Consider the following 21,805-nt stretch of genomic DNA (forward strand, 5'->3'; position numbering starts at 1 on the left):
ACACACAGCTTCAACTCAGTGACAAGTTCACGCCTGTTCACACCTTTATTCTCACAATTATCAAACTGAACCTGGTGTCAAGTTCATTTCCATTCCTGGTCACATTAGTGTTCAGTTCCCTCTTGTCCACAAGGAACTTCATCCAACCCTGTTTGTATTGAATGAATGCTGACCACCGTTTTCTGGGGTGGACGGTACTCTGGATGCAGGTATGTGAATGGATCCTGGACTCCCTGCTGTGACTGGATCCTGGACTCCCTGCTGGAACGACCGCAGGCAGTGAGAATGGGCCCGCACCTGTCCTCCACTATCACCCTGAGTAGCGGCACACCACAGGGCTGTGTTCTGAGCCCCATGCTCTACTCCCTCTTCACACACGACTGTGTTCCTGCATTCGACACCAACACCATTGTCAAGTTTGCAGACGACACAACGGTGATCAGGCTGATCACCAACGGGGATGAAACAAACTATAGAGCGGAGGTGCAGAACCTGGCGGACTGGTGCTCGGATAACAACCTGTCCCTAAATACCACCAAAACCAAGGAGCTGATCATCAACTTCCGTAGGTCACATAACGGGGAATATGCCCCGATCTCTATCAACGGGGACAGTGTGGAGAGAGTATCCAGCTTCAAGTTTCTGGGCACTCACATTTCTGAGGACCTAACATGGTCCATTAACACTGCTGCGCTGGTCAAGAAGGCACAGCAAAGACTGTTCTACCTAAGAACACTGAGAAAGTCTGGTCTACCCCAACAGCTGCTGACGACCTTCTACCGCTGCACCATAGAGAGCATCCTAACGCATGGCATCCCTGTGTGGTACCTCAGCTGCACGGAGGCAGAAAGGAAAGCTCTACAGCGGGTAGTCCATAGAGCTCAGAGGGCCATCGGAACACAGCTACCAGACGTGGAGGGCATCTACAACACACGATGCCTCAGAAAAGCCACCAGCATCCACAAAGACTCTTCACACCCCTGCAACAGTCTGTTCGAACTCCTTCCATCGGGCAGACGATACAAGGCCTTCTATGCCCGCACCTCCAGACTCAGGAACAGCTTCATCCCCAGGGCCATAGCTGCTATGAACCGGTCCTGCTGTGCCGGATGGTCACAATGCATAGATCAACTTGCACTTTATCCTGTCTAAAACTGTTACAATTGTTTCATTGGGTTGCTGTTGTCTAAATTAATTAAATTATTGCATCGTATGGGAGGCGCATTCCCAATCTCGTTGTACCCCTGGGTACAATGACAATAAAGATATATTGTATTGTATTGTATATCTGCGAGTGTAAAGTACATCACATTTAGTCACTCCGAGGTGCATTCACATTCTGTTCTTCTGATCGGAACGTAATCATCCACATACCCGTTGTTTAATGCTCTGCATGTCTATCCTTGCAAATTCCCACATATCAACGATTCACTTGTTGTTCTTCCCAACTGCACAGAGGAGAGAATCTGGTCAATTGTTGGTCGTTTCAAAGCCACTTGATGGGAGGCTGAATCTCGACTTCTGACTCTACATCGCTTCAAAGATAAGCATCACCTTCTTTGAAAGAGAGAGGGCCAAGGCATAATACACTGTTGGCCAAGTGCTCGTAAATGTGATTCAGTATTTGGATAGCATTGACACAGAGAGTTGCTGGGCCAGTTTCTCTGCTGTATGACTATGACAATAGACAATAGACTCTGGGTTCAGTCTCTGCACCTTTCTCCACATGTGGTACCACCATCAGTAGTTACAGCAGGAGTGTGGTACTCTATTCTTATGTGTCCGAGCTGTTTCCTCGAGCGAAGGAAGCTGAGGGGTGATGATATGAAGGTGTGTAAAATCATGGGACGAATAGATAGGATGATTGCAGAGTCGTTTACCCAGGATGAAAACTCAAAAATAACACCTCAGGTTTAAGGTGAGAGGGGCAAGATTTAGAAGGAACCTGAAGGGAAGGCTTGACACAAAGAGGGTGCTGGGTATATAGAACGAACTTTGATAAGATGATTTACTTCTGACATTACTTTTTTTCTCCCTAGACGGATGTCGTCTGAGACTTCTGAGTTGATTATGTGTTACTCGAAGGGCTGAATGGCCTACTCCTGCACCTATTGTCTATTGTCTATTGTCTACTCCTGTATTGCAGATGTCCGGCCAGTGATAGGGTCCGCAATATGATACCAGGTGTTTTATTGTGTTCTCTCTCCTGTGCCCACTCCTCACCTTTTCCTCACATTTGTCCAACAGTTCATTTGTGGTTAACCCCCATTGTAGCAAAGTGTGGCGTCATGCATTTTGGTCGTAGGAACAAGGCAATAGACAATAGACAATAGACAATAGACAATAGACAATAGGTGCAGGAGTAGGCCATTCAGCCCTTCGAGCCAGCACCGCCATTCAATGCGATCATGGCTGATCACTATCAATCAGTACCCCGTTCCTGCCTTCTCCCCATACCCCCTCACTCCGCTATCCTTAAGAGCTCTATCCAGCTCTCTCTTGAAAGCATCCAACGAACTGGCCTCCACTGCCTTCTGAGGCAGAGAATTCCACACCTTCACCACGCTCTGACTGAAAAAGTTCTTCCTCATCTCCGTTCTAAATGGCCTACCCCTTATTCTCAAACTGTGGCCCCTTGTTCTGGACTCCCCCAACATTGGGAACATGTTATCTGCCTCTAATGTGTCCAATCCCCTAATTATCTTATATGTTTCAATAAGATCCCCCCTCATCCTTCTAAATTCCAGTGTATACAAGCCCAATCGCTCCAGCCTTTCAACATACGACAGTCCCGCCATTCCGGGAATTAATCTAGTGAACCTACGCTGCACGCCCTCCATAGCAAGAATATCCTTCCTCAAATTTGGAGACCAAAACTGCACACAGTACTCCAGGTGCGGTCTCACCAGGGCCCGGTACAACTGTAGAAGGACCTCTTTGCTCCTATACTCAACTCCTCTTGTTACGAAGGCCAACATTCCATTGGCTTTCTTCACTGCCTGCTGAACCTGCATGCTTCCTTTCATTGACTGATGCACTAGGACACCCAGATCTCGTTGAACTCCCCCTCCTCCTAACTTGACACCATTCAGATAATAATCTGCCTTTCTATTCTTACTTCCAAAGTGAATAACCTCACACTTATCTACATTAAACTGCATCTGCCATGTATCCGCCCACTCACACAACCTGTCCAGGTCACCCTGCAGCCTTATTGCATCTTCCTCACAATTCACACTACCCCCCAACTTAGTATCATCTGCAAATTTGCTAATGGTACTTTTAATCCCTTCGTCTAAGTCATTAATGTATATCGTAAATAGCTGGGGTCCCAGCACCGAACCTTGCGGTACCCCACTGGTCACTGCCTGCCATTCCGAAAGGGACCCATTTATCCCCACTCTTTGCTTTCTGTCTGTTAACCAATTTTCTATCCATGTCAGTACCCTACCCCCAATACCATGTGCCCTAATTTTGCCCACTAATCTCCTATGTGGGACCTTGTCGAAGGCTTTCTGAAAGTCGAGGTACACCACATCCACTGACTCTCCCTTGTCAATTTTCCTAGTTACATCCTCAAAAAATTCCAGTAGATTTGTCAAGCATGATTTCCCCTTCGTAAATCCATGCTGACTCGGAACGATCCCGTTACTGCTATCCAAATGCTCAGCAATTTCGTCTTTTATAATTGACTCCAGCATTTTCCCCACCACTGATGTCAGACTAACTGGTCTATAATTACCCGTTTTCTCTCTCCCTCCTTTCTTAAAAAGTGGGATAACATTTGCTATTCTCCAATCCACAGGAACTGATCCTGAATCTATAGAACATTGAAAAATGATCTCCAATGCTTCCACTATTTCTAGAGCCACCTCCTTAAGTACTCTGGGATGCAGACCATCAGGCCCTGGGGATTTATCAGCCTTCAGTCCCATCAGTCTACCCAAAACCATTTCCTGCCTAATGTAGACTATTTGCTACATGGGGAGAGAATCCAGAAATCAGAGGTGCAAATAGACTTGGGACTCCTTGTGCAAGTCAAATCGGTGGTGTGGGGGGCGGGGGGGCTCCTTGAAACATAAAGTATAGTGAAAGGCTTGGATGGATGTGGGGAGGATGTTTCCACTAGTGCTCGATTCTACCACCAGAGGTCGTAGCCTCAGAATTAAAGAACATTCCTTTTGGAAGGAGATAAGGAGAAATTTATTTTATCCTTCGTGGGTGATGAATCTGTGGAACTCTTCCACAGAATGCTATGGAGGCCGTCAGTGGATATTGTTAAGGCAGAGATAGATAGATTTTTGATAAGTACGGGTTTCAGAGTTTCCGGGGAGAAGCCAGGAGAATGGGGGTGACCGGGAGAGATACGATTGAAAGGCGGAGTAGAATGGATGGGCCGAATGGCCTAATTTAACTCGTATCACTTATAACCCTATGACCTTGTCCGTGTATTTCCTTACATGGGCCCAGCTATGGGGAGAGATGAGGACTTTATTCCTTGGAGAGCAGTAAGCTGAGTGGTGCTTATAAAGGCATGTAAGTGGCAGATCGGATGAATGCAGAGTCTTTTACCCAGGACGGGGAATCAAAAACCAGAAGTCACGGGTTTCTGGTGAGAGGGACAAGATTTACAAGCAACCTGATGGGAAGACTTTACATTCAGAGGGCGATGCGCGTACGGAACGAGCTCTCAGAGGTAGCAGGGATACGTTGAGTCAAAGCTGGCATTTCTACAGTCACCACGTTTGGAAATATCACTCCCATCTCGACGGTGGTAAGAGGTAAATAGGTGACCAACTTTGGTTATTTGTGCTGAGCAATAAATGTGAGGCAGGAACTGATTGTGCAGCAACCTTCAGGTGAGCCCCCCTCCCCTCAGACTCCCTCCCTCCCCTCAGACTCTCTCCCTCCCCTCAGACTACCTCCCTCCCCTCAGACTCCCTCCCTCCCCTCAGATTCCCTCCCTCCCCTCAGACTCTCTCCCTCCCCTCAGACTACCTCCCTCCCCTCAGACTCTCTCCCTCCCCTCAGACTCCCTGCCTCCCCTCAGACTCCCTCCCTTCCCTCTGACCCCATTCTCCTGTCCTCCCCCTTTTTTCCCTCTCACACACTGCCATCTCACTCCAATCCTTCACCACTGCCGTTTTCCCTGTCTCCTTCTATCCAGCCCGCCCTCTCCTCCTCTCTCACACCACCCCTCTCTTCCCCTCCCACAGCTGTGGAGATCTATCCTTTTCCTTTGTTTCAGCTATTATATTCCGCATAAGCTTTGCAGCATTGTGTGCTAGGCACATGCTAGAGGCTCTCTCACTTTCTTTCCCACACCTGCTTGAGGCTACGTAATCACAAAAATGCTGAGCTTGCTAAAGCTAGTAGTAATCAGTAGCCCTAGACCGCAGAATGTTCCAGCTCGTCTTCAGGAGACAAAAACACAAATGTATAAAGAACATAAACAATAAACACCACACCAACTAAAAACCTTGAACAATAGCATGTTAGGACCTTATATGGAAAAACTGACTTTGTTCCAACTCTCAGCCGTATAAGGGAAAACTGACTTAATTCCAATATTGATTGGTTGTGCTAATTGTAAATAACTGTATTCTGCGGTTTGGGGGATAAAATGGGCTTCATTCTAGGGGCTGGTGTGACATGTTTCCACTAGCCCCGGAGCCCGCAACTCTGTGTGTGCTTTTAGAAACTTGTCCGAGATATCTCTAATAAAGTAACAGGTAAAGACTGTGCCGTTTCTGATTATTGTCATCCAACTGACTGCGAACGAGAAGTCGAACTCGACATTTGGTGGCAACGGTGGGATTCTACAACAAAGATCGATGCATACTGGCTGAGATTAAAGGGCACGAGGATCGAAGAACGGTGGAATTGGCCAGTAGAGTGAGTATTTTATTTGGCCACTCTATTTTCCCCGTCTTTGTGACTCCTCTATGACCCACCGATCACCGCTGATGTGTTAATCTGCGTGACGGAATCTCGGGGGTCAGTTGGACGGACAGGTGGGTAAGGATTTTTAGGAAGGATCGTTGAGTCTAAACGGTAAACGAGGGTTAAAGGCCCTGAGGTTTCAATCCTCTAAAGATTAAAAAAGGTCTAACGCGTTAGCAGCTAATAAGGTGTACCGTGTCTCATTAGGGGACATAGAATAAAAGGTATAATAAGACTCAACCAATAATGATCCTCGGGTAAATTATAGAGCATAAGTGCGTTAATTATAGAGCATAAGTGTGTTAATTATAGAGCATAAGTGTGTAAATTATAGAGCATAAGTGTGATTTGTGTATTGTGTGTGTGTTGTATATAAAGAGTTGAAATTAAAGAGTTATATATCGGACAAGGGAGTACTTCTCTGCCTAACACCCAGCCTTAGACCGGTTGTTAAGAGGGGAAATCCCCCACGCGAAGGTCAGGACCCTGAAGTGGGCTGCCAAGGCACGAGAGGAAACTCAGGGAATATACAACTCCATTACAACTCCTTTAACAACAACTAAATTATAGAGCATAAGTGTGTTAATTATAGAGCATAAGTGTGATTTGTGTATTGTGTGTGTTGTATATAAAGAGTTGAAATGAAAGAGTTGTATATCGGACAAGGGAGTACTTCTCTGCCTAACACCCAGCCTTAGACCGGTTGTTAAGAGGGGAAATCCCCCACGCGAAGGTCAGGACCCTGAAGTGGGCTGCCAAGGCACGAGAGGAAACTCAGGGAATATACAACTCCATTACAACTCCTTTACAACAACTAAATTATAGAGCATAAGTGTGATTTGTGTATTGTGTGTGTTATATATAAAGGGTTAAAATTAAAGAGTTGTATATCGGACAAGGGAGTACTTCTCTGCCTAACACCCAGCCTTAGACCGGTTGTTAAGAGGGGAAATCCCCCACGCGAAGGTCAGGACCCTGAAGTGGGCTGCCAAGGCATGAGAGGAAACTCAGGGAATATACAACTCCATTACAACTCCTTTACAACAACTAAATTATAGAGCATAAGTGTGATTTGTGTATTGTGTGTGTTATATATAAAGGGTTAAAATTAAAGAGTTGTATATCGGACAAGGGAGTACTTCTCTGCCTAACACCCAGCCTTAGACCGGTTGTTAAGAGGGGAAATCCCCCACGCGAAGGTCAGGACCTTGAAGTGGGCTGCCAAGGCACGAGAGGAAACTCAGGGAATATACAACTCCTTTTGATTATACAAATGGGGAATGTAATAGATACCACCTCGGACGACAGGTCCCCTCTTAACCTTTTATGTGATAAGCTCCCGGAATATGCTAAACGATTCTGACTATTATCGGGGGCACTTAATAAGAAACTAGGACCTACTGTGTGGCCATTAGGAGGGTCAGATGACCTGGAGACTGTCCAAAAAGCCCAGGATCTTATCTGGACCCGAAACCGCAGTAAGGAAGCAAAACTTCTGATCCAGAAGTGGCGGGAGTTTTGCCAAGAAAAGAGGGATAAGGAGATTTTATCTAGTTGGCAAGACAACGCCGTAAAATTGGGCATTAAGTTGACAGACAAAGGAAGCCCAAAAAACTGTTGACATTTTAAAAAAGGAGGTGGGAGAAGAAAAACTGAAGCGTGCGACCGTAACTAAACAAACTAAAGATGTACAATCAAAAGAATTGCGCAATTCAATGGCTGGCATAGTTTTTTTTTGGGGGGGGGGGGTGACGACTCCATATGGGACGAGGGTCTATTGTATCTCACCGTTACTAGCCAAACACCACCTCCGGTTTTGAGACTCCCAACCGGTGGCGGGCTTCTCTATCCCAGCCTGAGTAGAGGTTTCCAATCAAGAATTCAGGACCATGCTCAGAGCCCCAGTGCACCCCCTACTCCCGCAGCCATATACCCTACCGTTGATAGCCCCCCTCCACCTGGCTATATAGATGTGGTGACTTTTCACCGAGGACCATGTGAGGGGACAAGGAGTAAAGATCATCTGAAAACGACTGCAGATTTGAACACCGCACTCCCGCAGCACGTCCAGGCTAAACGATCGATACGTCCCAGATCAGGGAGCCCCTCTCATAAGGGGGATACGGACACAGACTCGTCTGGGTCTGGTGATGAGGAAGATACTAATGGGCAACTCCCTGTACGTCATGTGCCAAATCCAAGAGCCGGGGTAGTTCCGCCCGGTGGAGGTGCAGCCGCACCCAATACCATAGAAGTGTACATCCCTTGGAAACCGCATGAAATTGTTTCCCTCCTTAATGGTGCTCCGGACAGAAAAAAATCCCCCCAGGCATTCTGCGACTGGCTACGTCCTACAATATCGGTGTATCAGGCTGATAGCAGAGATTTATGGTCTCTGGTCAGACAGGTCCTGAATCGAAAGGAATGGCTGAAGTTTGTCGAGATAATAGGGGGGCATCAGGATCATGCGGCTATGGCAAATGCTGTCGGTAATGCCCCAAATATGAGAGAAGATGCCATCATTAACGCCTGTCATGGGGTCCTCAGAAAACCCATTGATATTAATAAAATCCTGGACACCAAACCAAAAAGAAATGAGGCAGTGGAGGATTTCCTGGACAGGTTTAGTGAAATCTACGATCTCCACTCGGGAGATGAGGCATTTAGGGACAACGGCGTCCCCACAATTCAATTCTATACTCCTACATTGCGTGCTTGCAGCAGTAGTATCCCTTGTAAAAGCCAACAACCTAGAATGGAGCGCTTCTACCCCAGATGTCCTAAAACGAACCATTAAAGCTTTATGGAAAGATACACATGGCACTGAGGGTAAGGATGTACAGACAAAAGTAAAAACTGAGTATGTTCTGAAGACAGGCAGTGTACCGGACCCTGCAGGGTATCAAATGGAACCACAATTTTACCGGCCCGGGTGGACCCCTTGGTGGATCCCGGATGGACCACCCTATGGTGATCGCCACCGTCCAGTCGCATACTATTCCTCCAAACTGGACCCTGTCACTTTGGGCTACCCGCGATGTACTCAGATCCTCACTGCCATCTACAATAGTCTCCAGTCTGCAGCTAACATCACACTTTAACAAGACATTACCGTTTATAGTTGCCATTCGGTTACCGCCTTACTCGGTCAATTACAGACCCAACATCTGACTTCAGCACGACAAAACCGTTATGAGAACTTTCTGTTAAATAACCCCCAGCTGACTTTTAAATATTGCTCTAACATCAATCCTGCTACATTTCTCGATCACCCACCTCTCGAACAAGTAACCTCTAACCATGATTGTCTCCAGTTGATCCAAGAAGACACTAGCCCGCGGGCTGATCTCTCCGACACACCGCTCATCAATCCTGATCTGGTCATGTACAGATGGCAGTTCCTCCCTGGATGAGCGCGGTCAGCATCTCTCTGGCTATGCAGTAGTTACGGACAATAATCGCCTTTTAGAATCTGGGGCTTTTGATCTACCTGTGTCTGCCCAAAAGGCCGAGCTTTATGCCCTGATTCGGGCTTGTATTATGGGGGAGGGATTAAGCGTTAACATATATACAGACTCTCGATACGCTTTTGGCGTGGTGCACGATTTTAGCCAACTTTGGAAGAACCGGGGATTTCTCACTTCCTCAGGCACTCCCATTTCTAATCAAGCCCTCGTTTCTACCCTCCTCTTAGCCATTCAATTGCCCCTAAGTATCGCTGTCATTAAATGCTCTGCCCACACCTCTGGCACATCCCCCGTCGACCTCGGAAATCACAATGTCGACCTTGCAGCCAAACAAGCTGCACGAAGTAGGACTAATGTTGTGTCAAAAATGATGAGATTGTCCACTAACCCCCCCAAGGGACGGTCAACCTCTGAAAAACCTATGCCAACCATCCAAGAAGTACTTCGGTTACAGGAGGACGCTCCTGATGTAGATAAAGCTTTATGGGTCAATTCTGGCTGTAGAATTGACGAAGTGATGGGGCTATGGACCACACCTGTGGGTCAGACCTGTATGACTGATACAATAGCCCTATGGGTGGTTGAATGTATCCATCTGGCCACTCACTGCGGGGCACAAGCAACAAGCTCATTGCTTCTTAACACCTGGTGGCACCCTCAGCTCCAAGAATTGGCATCCCGTGTGAGTGCACGGTGCCTTGTGTGTCTCCGCCATAACACGGGTCAAGGGGCCCCGTGTTCCCCGGGCAAGACCCCGCTGCTCGAGGGTCCCTTTGAGACCCTACAGATGGATTACATTGAACTTCCACGGTGTCAAAGTTATAAATATATACTTGTTATAGTTGATGTCTTTAGTAAATGGATCGAGGCTTATCCGACCTCTGATAACAAAGCCTCCACGGTGGTTAAAGTGTTACTTAAGGAAATCATTCCTCATTTTGGCATTCTTGCTCGCCTCAGTTCCGATAATGGTCCGCATTTCATTGCAGCGGTTAACAAGGAAATGTGCGCCCAGCTGGGCGTACATCAACAACTACACTGCGCGTACCGGCCACAAGCTGCTGGCCTAGTCGAACGAGCTAATCAAACTTTAAAAACCAAACTTGCTAAACTAATTGAACAAACTGGTTCTTCTTGGCTAAAACTGTTGCCTGTAGCTATTTTTCAGATTCGCACTACTCCCGCAGGTCGGACTGCCCTCTCGCCTGCAGAGATCGTTTATGGGCGGCCTCTCCGCACTCCTTGGAATGACGCTCCTCCGGCGCCGGTGCATTTCCACCATATGAGTGATGAAATGACCACTTATATTATTGCCTTAACTAAAGCTTTGCGTTTTGCTCCTTTACAGGTTCGCGCTGCCTTTGGTACTCCACTTGCCAATACTCCCCCTTCTCCAATCACGCCTGGTTCTTATGTCCTTATTAAAAATTGGACTAAGAAGTCCCTTGACCCACGGTGGGAAGGACCCTTCCAAGTACTTCTTACAACCCCCACGGCTGTCAAGGTTGAAGGACGATCGGCCTGGGTGTATCTACATCACTGCAAATTGATTGGACAGGCCGATCAAAAGGAGGAGGAGGAGTCTGTTGGGAAGGATGGGAATGTTTAAGTCAATTTATCTCCTGTTTTGTACGTTCTTGTTTATGAATTATAAGTTTTTGTGTTTTTGAATCTTTTTGTGAGTCCTTTGTCTTTCAGACTAATCCAGATTAACATACATAATTATGGGACACGAAGTCTTATGTGGCCTCTTGGGGTTCGCCCAGATTATGAGTATGGCCGGGATACTCTGGCAATGTGATCCCGGACGTACAACCGAGTTTTCCACCTTTGTAGAAATGATGTGATGATGTGTGATGACGATACACCAGAGGCTACGGGATCTTGGAATGTCACCAAGTATAATTACTGTAACGGAGTCCTACACCAGGATACCAGGAGAGTACTCCTGAGATACCGCAACAGGTGGGATTTGCCCTGTTTGTTCCAGGAGTGTCGCTTCGACTTCATTTGTCCACGGGACAGCGACAAAGAGACCGGATCATGCTCTCATGAAGCCTCCCACCAAGACTCCCTCTTGACACCCCGCCCGGGGGCACGACGAAAGAGAGAGATGGACGATGCTCAGAACTTATTTATAAGGGCTCATGATTTGATGTACTCTGTTGTTTGTTACCCCTCCACTTCAGTGGTGGGCCTCTTAAGTTTTGTAGGCATTGCAGTAATTAAATGTATAATTGCGAGGCTTATGCGAACGATGGAGGAGACAGGGGAAACATGTCCCATGCTGAAGGAGGACGAAAGTTCAATGGGAGGACTCACGAATGATCAGCTGAATGAGCAGGTGGCAGGAGAGTTAGTGGGAAAGGATTACATCCGATTAATTGTTCTGGGGAGAAACCAGAGCTATGGGGATGTTTACCACTAGTGTCCATGAGGGGTTAGGGTATAAGAATCCGACGGAAGGAGTAGGGACTAGAGGCGAGATTAGACAGCCTAGGAATAAACTCTGATGACTCTATAAGCTCGCCTCTAATGAGCCTTCCGTTTGATTTATACCTTTATAGTTATCATCGAATGATAAAAGGGGGGAATGTGGAGATCTGTCCTTTTCCTTTGTTTCAGCTATTATATTCCGCATAAGCTTTGCAGCATTGTGTGCTAGGCACATGCTAGAGGCTCTCTCACTTTCTTTCCCACACCTGCTTGAGGCTACGTAATCACAAAAATGCTGAGCTTGCTAAAGCTAGTAGTAATCAGTAGCCCTAGACCGCAGAATGTTCCAGCTCGTCTTCAGGAGACAAAAACACAAATGTATAAAGAACATAAACAATAAACACCACACCAACTAAAAACCTTGAACAATAGCATGTTAGGACCTTATATGGAAAAACTGACTTTGTTCCAACTCTCAGCCGTATAAGGGAAAACTGACTTAATTCCAATATTGATTGGTTGTGCTAATTGTAAATAACTGTATTCTGCGGTTTGGGGGATAAAATGGGCTTCATTCTAGGGGCTGGTGTGACATGTTTCCACTAGCCCCGGAGCCCGCAACTCTGTGTGTGCTTTTAGAAACTTGTCCGAGATATCTCTAATAAAGTAACAGGTAAAGACTGTGCCGTTTCTGATTATTGTCATCCAACTGACTGCGAACGAGAAGTCGAACTCGACACAGCCACCTCTCTCCCCGGCTAACCCTGCCTCTCGGTTCTCCCTCTCTCCCACTCCCAACGCCACCCTCCCCGTATCCAACATTCCCCTCTCTCTTCCCCCTCCCACGTCCTTCCGTCTCCCTTCAATGATGCCGGATATTTCAGGTTTTGATGAATTTATTTTGTGGCAGTCACAGTGGAAGCAGGCCCCTCGGCCTAACTTGCCCACACCGGCCGATATGTCCCAGCTACACTAGGCCCACCTGCCCGTGTTTGGCCTTTATTCCTCCAAACCTGTCCTATCCATGTACCTGGCTCACTGATTCTTAAATGTTGGGATAGTCCCAGCCTCAACTACCTCCTCTGGGAACTCGTTCCTTACACCTACCACCCTCTGTGTGAAAAGTTACCCCTCAGATTCCTATTAAATATTTTCCCCTTCATCTTAAACCTATGTCCTCTGGACCTCGATTCACCTACTCTGGGCAAGAGACTCGACCCGATCTATTCCTCTCATTATTTTGTACACCTTAATAAGATCACACCTCATCCTCCAGCGCTCCAAGGAATAGGGTCCCAGCCTACTCAACACTCACACCCTCTAGTCCTGGCAACATCCTCGTAAAAAACCTTCCTCCCTGCCCCTCTCCCCTCTTCTTCCCCCTCTCCCATCACTGATGCTGGAATTTTCAGGCTTTGATGTATTTATTTTGTTTCTATCAGTGGTCTGCTGATCCCGACACACGCTCTTCCTCCCTCCCCCCCCCCCCCCCCTCCCTCTCCCTCACTCTGCCGCCACCCCTCTGCCATTGCGGCCGCTGGGTTGGTGAGGCTTGGATCAGTGTGTGTGGGTGTTGGCCGCGGGCTGCTGGCTCCCACGCTGCCAGCTCACGGCTCCACTAGAAGGAGAGCAGGCGGCGATGTTTGGCGTAGCCCAGCTGCGCCCAGTTGCTGAGGCAGACACCAGGCCCAGGACCGTCTCCATCTGGATGGGTTTCTCCAGCAGCAGCGGCCCGTTGGCTCGGCCGGCGAGGGGCTGCTCCCGGTGGGCCACCCCCACCCTCCGGGTCAGCTCCGTGCGGAAAGACCCCAACTGTGGGCAGGAGAGAGGGGGAGTGAGACAGCAGCACGGGGAGAGATACAGGGGCGAGGGGGAGTGAGACAGCAGCACGGGGAGAGATACAGGGGAGAGAGGGAGTGAGACAGCAGCCTGGGGAGAGATACAGGGGAGAGGGGGAGTGAGACAGGAGCACGGGGAGAGATACAGGGGAGAGGGGGAGTGAGACAGCAGCCTGGGGAGAGATACAGGGGAGAGGGGGAGTGAGACAGCAGCACGGGGAGAGATACAGGGGCGAGGGGGAGTGAGACAGCAGCACGGGGAGAGATACAGGGGAGAGAGGGAGTGAGACAGCAGCCTGGGGAGAGATACAGGGGAGAGGGGGAGTGAGACAGGAGCACGGGGAGAGATACAGGGGAGAGGGGGAGTGAGACAGCAGCCTGGGGAGAGATACAGGGGAGAGGGGGAGTGAGACAGCAGCACGGGGAGAGATACAGGGGAGAGGGGGAGTGAGACAGCAGCATGGACACACACACACAGGAAGAGAGACTGGAGAGGGGAATGTACATGCACGCACAAAAGTTCACGCACACCCACACACAAATGCATGCACACACATGTACACGCGCACACTAACGCACATGGGGTGACTGGAGAGGGCCTCGTACACACATATGCACACACACACACACACATACACATACTCACACACGGGCAGAGAGACTCCGCCCCGACGTGGCAAATCCAACAGCCTGACCGCGGGACAAGACGGCAGGGAAGAGAAAAAGACATTTTGGCCTTCCATCACAGTGAGGAGGGACTGGAGGAGACTCACTGTGATGGATGTTTCTTTTTGTTTGGTGTTAGTTGTGATTGTATGTGTTATTGCATTTTTATTGATTAATCTTATTGGTCTTATTGTTCAACTGCGGGTAATGTTTCATTTTACTACACATTTATGTGTATGTAACAAATAAACGACTATTGACTATTGGAGAGGGGCATGCACACACTCACACATTAACACAGATGTGCACACACACACACACACGGGGAGAGAAACTGGAGAGGGGCATGTACACACACACACACACGCACACACACACCCATGTGCTGGGAGATGCGAGACTACAGACACTCACACAGACATACACACACACACACACAGGCACATGTAGAGGGAGACACAGGTAGATGTCCCCCCCCACAGTCTCCACACCCCAGTCCCCCCCCCACAGTCTCCTCCCTAGTCTCCCCCCAGTCTCTCCCCATCTCTCACCCCCAGTCTCCCCCCCCCAGTGTCACCCCCACAGTCTCCCCTCACCCCCACAGTCTCTCCCCCCCCCACGGTCTCCCCTCACCCCACAGTTTCCCCACCAGTGCCTCCCACCACAGTCTCCCGTACCCCCCCCAGTGTCTCGCCCCCCCCCCCAGTCTCCTCACTCACCGTGCAGGGGGGTGACAGGTGCCCGCTCTCTACCCCGGGGTGTTCTGTCAGGATGATGGACGGCAGATCCCGAGCCCAGAGGTTCCAGCGGGAACGGAACGACGGCTCCCGCAGTTTGTCCCATCCCAGCCGCAGCCCCAGCCCACAGCGCCTGGGCTCAAAGGGCAGGGCAGTGAGTTCACACCCGCTCACACTCACACACACACGTGCACGCACACACACGTGCACGCACGCACACACACCACACACACGCTCACACATACACGCTCACACACAGACACTCACACACACACACACGTGCACGCACACACACCACACACTTACAAACCCGCACCCCTTCCACATTCCGAGACACCCCCATAACCCACTGAGCCCTCATCCACTCCCCACACCGAGACACCCCCCACTCATACCCTCCTACGTCTACATCCAACATAACCCACCCCCAGTCCGAAACACCCCCATATTCCACCGTCCCACACACCCCAAGTCTCAGACACCCACATACATCCCATCAGCCACGCCCTCCCCACACTGAGCCTCTGCCCACTCAACCCCTCCCACTCCTATCCCCCCATACTCCACCCCGCCTCCCCACACTGAGCCCCCACCCACTCACACACTCCCACCGATCCCCCCATACTCCAACCCCCCCTCCCCACTCCAGGGGTCCCCATACACTCCCCACCCTAACCTGGTCTGTGGCAGTGACTGAGTGATGGGTGAGTGAGGGGGGGTGTGGGCGAGGGGTTGTGTGAGTGAGGGGTAGGTGGGTGAGGCGTAGGTTGGTGAGGGTGTGTGGGTGATGGTGTGTGGGTGAGGGGGTGGGTGGGGGGGTGGGTGAAGTCTGTGTGGGTGAGGGGGTGCGTGGGTGATGAGTAGGTGGGTGAGGGGGGTGTGGGTGAGGGGGGTGTGGGTGAGGGGGGTGTGGGTGAGGGGGTGAGTTTAGGGTCTGGATGAGGGGGCTGTTGGTGAGGGGGTGTTGGTGAGGGGGTGTGGGTGGGGGGTTTGGGTGAGGGGGGTTAGGGTGATGGGGGTGTGGGTGAGGGGTGTGGGTGAGGGGGTGTGGGTGTGGGGGGGGTGGGTGAGGGGATGTGGGTGAGGGGATGTGGGTGAGGGGGTGTGGGTGAGGGGGTGTGGGTGAGGGGGTGTGGGTGAGGGGATGTGGGTGAGGGGGTGTGGGTAAGGGGGGGTGGGAGTGGGTTGTGGGTGAGGGGGTGTGGGTTGTTGGTAAGGGGGGGTGAGGGAGTTTGTGGGTGAGGGGGGTGTGGGTGAGGGCGTGTGGGTGGGGGGTGTCTAGGAGTGGGTTTGGGAGGGAGGGTGTGGGTGCGTCTCGGAGTGGAGGTGGGAGGGACAGTGTGTGTGGGGGTGTCTAGGCGTGAGGGTGAGGGGGAGTGAGATATGGGGTGTAGGTGTGGGAGGGGATGAGGGCTGTCTAGGAGTGGGTTTGGGAGGGAGGGTGTGGGTGTGTCTCGGAGTGGAGGTGGGAGGGACAGTGTGTGTGGGGGAGTCTAGGCGTGAGGGTGAGGGGGAGTGAGATATGGGGTGTAGGTGTGGGAGGGGATGAGGGCTGTCCAGGAGTGGGGGAGGGAAGAGGGTAAGTGCGGTGTATGTGGGGCATTGGGGAGGTGGGTGAGGGCATGTGTGTGGGGGTGGGGGGATGGGAGGGAGGGTGTGTCTCGCAGTGGGGGGGTGATATCAGGGTGTAGGAGTGGGAGGGGCTGAGGGATGTTGAGGAGTGGGGGTGGGAGGGAGTGGTGTGGGGTATGGAGGGTGCAGGGGTGGGGAAGAGGTGTAGGGGGGTAAAGGGAAGCCGGGTGAACTGGTATGGGGGTTTGCAGGAGTGGGAGTGGGTGAGTTGAGGGTGTAACAGTGGGTGGGGTTGAGTGGGGGTGGCTTGGAGTGGGAGAGAGTGGGATATGGGATGTGTCTGGGCTGGCTGAGGATGGGTGTAGTGGGGGATATGGGGTGGTTTGGTGCTGGGTGAGGATGGTCTAGGAGTGGGGGGGTGAGATATGGGGAGGGGTGTATAGACTGGGTGAGAGGGAGTGGAGAGTGGGTGGGAGGTGGGGAATGGAGGGGTGGGTAGGACTGGGTGAGAGGGATCTAGGAGTGGAGAGTTGGAGGTGGAGGTGGTGGCGGGATATGGGGGGCTGTAGGAACTGGGTAAGAGTTGTCTCGCAGTGGAGAGTGGAGGGGAGGGGTTTGGTGCACGGGTGGATATGCAGGGACTGCGTGAGAAGTGGGGGGGTGGGATATGAGGGGGTGGAGGGACTGGGTGAGGGGGGGTCCAGGAGTGGGGGGGTGGGGAATGGTGGGTGGTATCGGCACTGGGTGAGGGTTCCCCCAGGGTGGGAGAGGGGGGGGGGTGAGGGGAGTCCAGGAGTGCGGTGTCGGCACTGGGTGAGGGTTCCCCCAGGGTGGGGGAGGGGGGGTGAGGTTCCCACAGGGAGGGGGAGGTGAAGTTCCCCAAGGGTGGGGGAGGGGGGGGGGGTGAGGTTCCCCCATGGTGGGGGAGGGGGGGGTGGTGAGGTTCCCCCAGGGTGGGGAGCCCAGTGTTTCGTTTTGTTTAGAGATTCAGTGCAGAAAGAGGCCCTTCGGTCCATCGAGTCCGTGCCGACCAGCACTTCCCTCACATAACCACTATCCTACACACACAAGGGACAATTTTTACACATATACCAAGCTAATTAGCCTATAAACCTGTACGTCTTTGGAGTGTGGGAGGAAACCAGAGATCCCGGAGAGAACTCACGCAGGTGACGAGAAGAACATACAAACTCCATACAGACAGCACCCGTAGGGAGGGGAGAGGGAGAGGGAGGGGGGTGGAGGGGGAGAGGGAGAGGGAGGCTGCAAGTCTAGCGCTGTCCACCATGGCTGCCCAGTGTTGACTCACCTGCTGAGGGAGGTTGAGGGGAAGTGGAAGGGGCCGACAGTGATGCTGTCGATGTAGTGCAGGGGGATTCGCAGCAGCAGGTGACAGGACAGGCCCACAAAGTCGTAATGAGACACCAGCAGGGTCAGCAGCACCAGTTTCTCGCTCTCCCGGTTCCAGTGGTCCACCCTGAGTGGGGCAGGAGATGGGGAGATGCACTCACTCACTCCTGCTCCCTGGCAACGGGGCTTCCCAAAGGGAGCGTCTGTCCCCACCCTCTCCCCACCCTCCCCCCACCCTCCCGTTACAGACTCACCCTCCCTCACCCACACCCCCCCTTCCTCACCCACACCCCCACCCTCCAGACACACTCACCCTCCCCCATCCATTCCCCCACCCTCCCTCACCCACACCCCCACCATCCCTCACCCACACCCCCCCTTCCTCACCCTCACCCCCATCTCACCCATAGCCCCACCCTCCCTCACCCATAGCCCCACCCTCCCTCACCCACACCCCCACCCTCCCTCACCCATAGCCCCACCCTCCCTCACCCATAGCCTCACCCCTGACCATCCGCGCCTGTGGGTCAGGGGTCAGTTAAGCTGTAGGATTGTGTCTCTCCCCCCAGTTCCCCTCTCTCCCCCATGTTCCCCTCTCTCTCCCATGTTCCCCTTTCTCTCCCCATTCCCCTCTCTCCCCCCAGTTCCCCTCTCCCTCCCCAGTTCCCCTCTCCCTCCCCAGTTCCCCTCTCTCTCCCCAGTTCCCCTCTCTCTCCCCAGTTCCCCTCTCTCTCCCCAGTTCCCCTCTCTCTCCCCAGTTCCCCTCTCTCCCCCCTGTTCACCTCCCACCCATGTTCCCCTCTCTCTCCCATGTTCCCCTCTCTCTGCCCAGTTCCCCTTTCTGTCCCTCTATCCGCACCTCCCTATCCTCTCCCACACCCTGCCTGGTTCTCGGAAACGGTCTCCTCTCCCCTTTTCCCTCGCACCTCCCCTCCTCATCTCCCACCCCCTGCTCCCTTGCACCCTCTCCACTGACGTCTCACTCCGGCAGAAGCTGGGCACCCCCCCCCCCCCCCCCCCCTCTCCCCTCTCGCCTCTCCCCCCGCCGCTCCACTGATCCGGGGTCTCTCACTCTGTGAGGAGCCAGGCTCCCTGCACTTTGCCGTCTTCATCCCCCAGTGTTCTCTCCGTCTCGCTGATCGCTGCTTGCAACACTCCTGGCTGTGGAGACACAGTGAGAGAGAGATGGTTTATGTCCACTGGGGAGAGACAGAGACTGCAACCCTCTGCCGGGAGAGAATAAAACTGACCCTCCACTGGGGAGAGAGGGAGAAATAGTGGCCATGGGAGACAGAGAGAGAGACAGACACAGAGAGAGAGGCAGAGAGAGAGAGACAGAGGGAGAGGGGGGGGGGGGGGGGGGGGAGAGAGAGAGAGAGAGAGAGAGAGAGAGAGAGAGAGATGATTTCCATCCAACAGAGAGACAGAGGTGAGACGGAGACTGTGACCCTTCACTGTGAGACAGACGGATAGATGAAACCTCTGCCCTCTCTCTGACCACAACCATCAGGGGGAGAGACCAGGCCTGTCCTTCCCTCGCTGACCCCAGGAGGTGATGCCCAGATGCCCAGCAGTATCCCAGACCCATCTCCCAGCCACCGCGCAGCCCACACTCACCCGCAGAGCAAAGAATTCATCCCGGTGGCTCTGGCCCGAGGACGGGGGGAGGACAGAGGGGGAGAACTCCCCCCGCGGGAGAGGGGGATACAGTCGGGAGAGGTCAGCAGAGGTTACAGGGGTCACGCCCGAGCCCGGGGCAGAGGTCACGCACTGTTCCACTCCTGGGTCAGGGGTCAGGTGCTCTACTGACCCCGGGGTAAAGGTGGCGTCGGGCTCCAGTTGCGGCGAGGGAACGCTGGGCTCCAGCTGATCCCCCATGGCCGGCAGGGGAACCCCTGCTCCTCCCGAATCGGGGAAGGGACGGTGAGGGAATCGCGGGGCTCCGGGACGGGATCAGCTCCAGTCCAGGCCGGAGCGAAGCAGCAAATTACGGGTGCGAGCAGTCAGGGGCAGGGGTCACGATGGGTCAGGTACAGGGGTCACAGTGGGTCAGGGTCACAGACAGGGATTACAGTGGGTCAGGGTCACAGGGTCAGGGGTGAGGAAGGGTCAGGATATGGGACAGGAGGGGGTTTGGGAGGAGTCAGGGTGCAGGAAGGGTCAGGGTCAGGATGATGTCAAGGGTCAGGTTCCGGGACAGGGTCAGGGGTGGCCAGGTCTCCGTAACACAACAACTGAGGACGACACTCCACCGCTGAGATAAACCAGGAAACTGGTGAGAGGCTGCAGCCTCGATCGCAACACCCAACCACCAGAAATGTAGAAAAACAGGTTCCAGTTGCCAGGAAACAGCCGACACTCACCAGGGAAACAACCCAGAGCAGAACAACAGAGAAAATGTGTTGCTGATACAAGAGTGTTACAGTGTGGGGTGTTACAGTGAGTGGTGTATCAGTGTTACAGTGATGGTGTGGGGTGTATCAGTGTTACAGTGATGGTGTGGGGTGTATCAGTGTTACAGTGAGGCGTGGATCGGTGTTGCATTAAGCAGTGAGGGGGTAGAGTGTTACAGTGAGGGGGTAGAGTGTTACAGTGAGGGGTGTGGGGTATATCAGTGTTACAGTGTGGGGTGTATCAGTGTTACAGTGAGGGGTGTGGGGTGTATCAGTGTTACAGTGAGTAGTCTGGCTAAAAGACTGTGCATTCACCTCATGACTCTCTAGATTATAATTGGATCACCCCTCTGCCCTGTGATCCATGGAATAAAGTCTTAATCTGCCCAACCTCTCCCTATAGCAGTCTGAAGAAGGGTCTCGACCCGAAACGTCATCCATTCCTTCTCTGCCTCAGAAGGCAGTGGAGGCCAGTTCGTTGGATGCTTTCAAGAGAGAGCTGGATAGAGCTCTTAAGGATAGCGGAGTGAGGGGGTATGGGGAGAAGGCAGGAACGGGGTAATGATTGAGAGTGATCAGCCATGATCGCATTGAATGGCGGTGCTGGCTCGAAGGGCTGAATGGCCTACTCCTGCACCGATTGTCTATTGTCTATTGAGATGCTGCCTGACTTGCTGAGTTACTCCAGCATTTTGTGAATAAATAATCTCCCAATAGCTGAGTGCCTCGAGTCCTGGCAACATACTGAGAAATCTCTGAACTTTTTCCAACTTAATAATATCCTTCCTGCAGCAGTGTGACCAAAACTGAACGCAATACTCCAGATTCAGGTGCACTAACGTCTTCTCATAATGTCCCAACATCTCCACCCAATACTGTGACTGATGAAGGCCAATGTGTCGAAAGCCTCCTTTATCACCCTATCCACCTGTGATGCCACTTTCAGGGAGTATTGCCTGTACTCTGCAATCCCTCTGCTCTACAACAGTGCCGTACATTCACTGTAAAGGTCCTGGCCTGGTTTGACTTCCCAAAATCACCTACTTGTACTTAACTGCATTAAACTCCATTAGCCATTCCTCAACCAACTTGCCCAGCTGATCAAGATCCTGCAGTAATTTTAATAACCATCTTCACTTTTATGACACAATCCAGTTCAGTGTCATTTGCAAACTTACTAATCATGCCTCACATTGTACAACAACAGGCCCAGCACCGAACCCTGAAGCACAGCACTAGACAAGGCCTTCGGTGTGAAAAACATCCTGCCACCTCTATGCTCTGCTTCCTTCCATGAAGCCAATTCCACATCCAGTTTACGAGCTCCGCTTGGATCCCATGTGATCTAACTTTCCAGAGCAGACTATCATGAAGAACCTTTACAAATGCCTTGCCAAAGTCCA

General features: G+C 51.9%; 1 pseudogene across 1 annotated transcript; it reads right to left on the reverse strand.

The window, feature by feature from the left end:
• Positions 1-13,464: 13,464 nt before the first annotated feature.
• On the reverse strand, positions 13,465-20,009 carry LOC144612297 (tumor protein p63-regulated gene 1-like protein; annotated as a pseudogene). Its single transcript, XR_013549654.1, has 5 exons — positions 19,627-20,009; positions 19,082-19,170; positions 17,969-18,136; positions 15,070-15,220; positions 13,465-13,658 (listed from the first exon to the last, which is right to left on the reverse strand). The product of XR_013549654.1 is annotated as a tumor protein p63-regulated gene 1-like protein (transcript).
• Between the last annotated feature and the right edge of the window lie 1,796 nt (positions 20,010-21,805).

Source organism: Rhinoraja longicauda, chromosome 44 (genome assembly GCF_053455715.1).
Source record: "Rhinoraja longicauda isolate Sanriku21f chromosome 44, sRhiLon1.1, whole genome shotgun sequence".
NCBI classification, from domain to species: Eukaryota; Metazoa; Chordata; class Chondrichthyes; order Rajiformes; family Arhynchobatidae; genus Rhinoraja; species Rhinoraja longicauda.